The sequence below is a fragment of the Drosophila montana genome, unplaced genomic scaffold, assembly GCF_035044405.1.
Source record: "Drosophila montana isolate Dmon_TW-CO22-7 unplaced genomic scaffold, ASM3504440v1 contig_893_1, whole genome shotgun sequence".
NCBI classification, from domain to species: Eukaryota; Metazoa; Arthropoda; class Insecta; order Diptera; family Drosophilidae; genus Drosophila; species Drosophila montana.
The window spans coordinates 153,538-158,272 of record NW_026999179.1 but is presented as its reverse complement, the minus strand read 5'-3'; the positions used below and the strand labels follow the sequence as shown (position 1 = coordinate 158,272).

At 39.1% G+C, this 4,735-nt stretch overlaps 1 long non-coding RNA gene across 1 annotated transcript; it reads right to left on the bottom strand.

Annotated features, from left to right (window-relative positions):
* Positions 1–3,601: 3,601 nt before the first annotated feature.
* Positions 3,602–4,203, bottom strand: LOC135440153 (uncharacterized). The gene is made up of 3 exons (XR_010438261.1): positions 3,959–4,203; positions 3,737–3,900; positions 3,602–3,668 (listed from the first exon to the last, which is right to left on the bottom strand). It is a non-coding gene; the product is annotated as an uncharacterized LOC135440153 (long non-coding RNA).
* Between the last annotated feature and the right edge of the window lie 532 nt (positions 4,204–4,735).

The window sequence follows — 4,735 nt, the reverse complement described above, 5'->3', positions numbered from 1 at the left end:
CAATCTGTATTTTTTCCTACCTATTGTTTCGAATGCCTGTACGGGCCAAACGTCTTGCCGGTCGACTCAATTGTCGTCGAGCATTACAATTTTTAAGTTTTATTTATTACTATTTAATTTAATATGTTGGGCGCTGCCGGTTCTGTTGTTATAGGGTCTTCTTTATTCCCACGTAGGCATAAGGGGCGGTTTGCCTCTCATGCAACTCGTCTTAGTTGCTTTGTATTCCCTCGTAGGCATAAGGGGCGGCTTGCCTCTCATGCAACTCGTCTTAGTTGCTTTGTATTCCCTCGTAGGCATAAGCGGCGGTTTGCCTCTCATGCGTTGGTTGACTCTGCTTCCTTAGTGCGGCAGGTGCCCTCGCAATGGGGGCTGTAGAGGGGGCCCTCACAATCTGGTGGGCATCTGCGTGGGCGTACTGGTATCTGTCTTGGCGATGGACGATGATTCTTTGTTAGTTTTTTAATATTTATATCTGAGGGACAGGGCTCGCTCTTTAATTTTAATAACGACTCGAGATGTTCGAGTTCGTCATTCAGTTTCACTGCAGTGTCCCATGGGAAGCATTTTTGCATTTATATAGGAGTCTTACGATTTCAGACTTTCCTCGTCTGATTCGCTCCTTAATGCCACTGCGTCTTGGCTTATTTTTTGCCTTAGAGCTCATGCCCTGTACTCACTCAGTATATTTTTTGATTTTAGTTATTATTTTTTTTTATATATATATAGCTGCTGCCGCTGCTGCACCTCCAGTTGTATTTTTGTCGATGATGTTGTTAATCCATGGTAATCTTCTCTGTATCGTTCCAATTTTAGTATGTGTTCTGCCGATGATTGTTGTTGCTGCTGCCGCTGCTGCACCTCCAGTTATATATTTTATATTTTATATTTTATATTTTATATTTTATATGCACATGTTATTTTTTAACATGTTCGTGACACTTGTCACGGTCGCCATGTAAAATGAACACTCTTTAATAAAAAGGCCAGCACGTCAGTGCTGTTTTGTATCTTTGTTCAGAATGAATTTATTCGGTTTTAATAATTTGCGCTTAGTCTATGGATATACATATATACTTATGCTGTTATTCGTTAACAGCTACAAAGAGAGGGAGAGTGAGTAGCTCGCATATGCCTGTATTAGTGAGCATATATATTGCTCACGGAATGCGCTCAGACGGAGCGTGGGATATGCAGCGTAAGCATAAACGGTCAGCTAGTGAGGCTAGTGAACCGCGCTGCGTAATATGAGACCGAGCCAATACAGTAAGTGGCTCTGGGCTTGTTTACTATATTATTGTTATTGTATGCAACAAAGTGCTGCATACTTTATATTTAAGTACAGGGTATTCTGTAAGGGCATATACGCACTACAATCCGTCAAATTCCTATTGGAGAACCAAATGAAAGCAACCGTCTACACGACACCGCCATAAACCTCAGTAAGCAATGGTCAAGTTGAAAGATTCCATTCAACTCTGACCGAAATAATGAGATGTGTAAAGAAGGATGACGGATGTGTAAATTTCGTAGACCTAATATTCAAAGCCGTTGAATTATACAACCAATCCGTACACTCCACAGTAAACGCAAAATCCATAGATATTTTTTTCGGAACTCAGCATGCTAGCGACCCTCAGGAATTAGAAGATACAACAACTAAAATCAGAAAAAAAAATATAAAAAAAGCAGGATGAAGATTTGCAATTTCATAACAGCGAGAAAAAAATAATAAAACAGTATGAGACTGGAGACACAGTATATGTCAAGATAAATAACAGATTAGGCTCAAAATCACACCAAAGTACAGCAAAGAAAAAGTAGCAGGAAATAGAAAAACTACAATCAAAACACAAAATGGCAGAAATTTCCACAAAAGTAATATCAAAACATAATATTTCACAGGTTATCCTTGCCGTCCTGTTTCGGTTTGGCAACTATCCTAGACTACTCACACTCGCAGCTTATTCCGATAAAAACAGGCGCTGCAGCCGTACAAAATGGCACTTACAGAATTATCCACGTATTTGAGGAATACTAAATGGCGTTCGGTAACCTATCGAACAGATTAAACGAAATAGAAAGAACACACCCATTTTTCCCGTACCCTGCATTTGAACTTTCAAAGGCCGAAACTGACCTAGGACGGCTCAAACCAACCCAACGAAAAGTTAGAGCAATAGATGCACTGGGCACAGCATGTAAATGGTTGGCCGGTACACCGGACCACAATGACCACGAAATTCGTATTACTAAAATGAACGCACAATTGGAAAACAATAATAATCAATTAGTTATAAATAGAGTCTTAAGCAAAAGAATTAATAATTTAAAAGAGGTAATCAAATCCGTAACAGAAAACAAAAAGTTTAAAGAAGAAAAAGCCACTATTCTAAAATATAAGCTACATATTTTCAAAGAATTAAATAATTTAATTTACGCTATCGATTGGGCTAAAACAAACACAATAAATTCTGTTATTTTGTCTGAAATAGAAATCAAAAATTAACAAGCCTCCTAGAAAACGAAAATATACTATTCATTAACGCAGAAGAATTGTTGGAATTTTCCAAGATCAAAATAGCAACTAGCGGTAAAAGCATACTCAATATTATAAGCATCCTTGTTAACTAAAGAAATTTGTACGGCCATGTTATTAAAACCAGTTAAAAAAGGATATAGAATAAATAAATAAAAATTTTGATAAAATTGTTAAATGCAAACATATTTTCGGAATTAGAGAAAATTGCCCATAACGGCAAGGTTATTTGTAGTAAAAACAGCTTGGTAGAATTAAGCAACGACACATGCATTACACATCTGCTCAGAAGCCAGGTAGCAGATTGTACAATAACTAATAGCCAACATGTGCCCGACCACGAAGAACTTTTTACCGGGCACAATCGGCATCGATAAGGAGATAATGGACTTGGAGGGGACATTCCTTATCCAATTCGAGAACTCTAGAGTAAGAATTGGAGAAGACGAGTACGCGTCGAAAACAATGATGTGCGTTTAAAGGGGGAGGAGTTAAGAACAGTTATTACAAATACTAAGAGGAAGTACTCATGCACCCAGCCCAACGATCACGGCTAAGGTGCATGACCAATAATCGACACGAGCGCCAAGTCAACGCGTTACTAAGAGCCACCGTGGGACAGCTCCACCGTGGGATTCAACCTGGACACCCGACACCAACCAATTAGGCGGGAGCGTCAAAGCGGCAACGGCGACAAAGCGGCAACGGCGACAGCAGCAGCAGCGGCGACAAACCAACGGCGACAAAACGCCAGCAGCAGTGGCCGTTCGAGGCTAATAAATATTGAGCCAAATTTTTTAAATAATTTAGAGAAAGGGTACTTCGCTGGTCCAAAAATAAAAAATATAAAAATCTGCCTGGCTGCTTGAAAGTTGAAGACATGACTTTGTGACTTTGCGAATTATACGCACAGCCCTAAAAGAAAAGAAAGAAAAAAGGAATAGAGATTAAACAAATTGAAACAAATATGTATATGAAGAAAACGTATCGCCCCTTTTCTCGCTCAGAGAGCTCTTTAGCGACTTATAAGCGACTTAGATATAATTTATAATCTTACCATATGTGTTTTTGGGGATTTGCTTGTGGGGATTTTCCCGATTTGTTGGCTAATTTGTTCATTTACATGAAACTACATAAAGAAGGTTGGAGGTGTAATATTAACTGTCAATAATTATAAGAATATGCAAAAAATTATACCCGTTTGGTGAAGTAGAAAAAGAATGTCCGGCTAAGCTTCAATTGATGGGGAGAGGGGGCATGACAGCTGACACGGGCTGATGCAGGCCATCTAGTGGCCAAAATGAGGGAGACGAGATCAGGTGATCGTCTCAGGTACGCTGGGTCCATAACCGGGACACGATCTGGGAGAGTAAAGTGGATAAATAGGGTTTTTTTGTTAATTTATATTGAGCGTCTCACCTTTGTTGTTTACATTTTCTTGTTGTTACAGCTGTTAATGTTGTTCATTTGTTAATAGTTCCGGCTGTTTGAGGTTATCGATTTTGTGATTCTTTTGGAAAGTGTTGTGTAGGTCTATTTTGCTACAGACATTGTAGCTTTCGTTGATATCGATTGTGCGGACTGCGGGCCCGGGATGGGACTACATCCAGAGAAGCGATGAGCCAGCCGGCGCGGCCCACAGAGAAACAAGCAGTTCCATAACAAGTAATAAAAAGATAAAGAGATGAAAAGTCACTCCGAGCTTTTATTACCGTTTTAATTCTGAAGCAAGATCGATAAGGTTGGTCCGCAATCGCAAAATCAAACTCAAGAAATAAAGCTCACTTACCATGTTTTTCGTCGTCCGTTTTGATCGCTGAAATTCTGAAGCAAGATTTTTAGGACATAGGAAAATCAGTGCAAAGAAAATGGACAGATAATGCCACTGTGTTTGTTGTTGGTTTCTCTGTCGTTCCTACAAGGCAGCGCGTAGAAACATCAAGAACACAATTTGAGTACTTGCAGAACCAAGTCCCGGCGCAAGCAGGTAGACATTTTGAATGCCAGCAGGCCATGTCATTCAAATCAAAGAGTTACGCACACGGCGCACCAACATCATATATGACATCATATGACGTCACATTTTATAGAATTTCATTTCTTGTGTTGTTAAGAATATATTTCTATCTTTATTACGTACATTTAGGTAATTTATTAATAGGGTATTTTATAATAATGAATTTACTTAAAAATGTA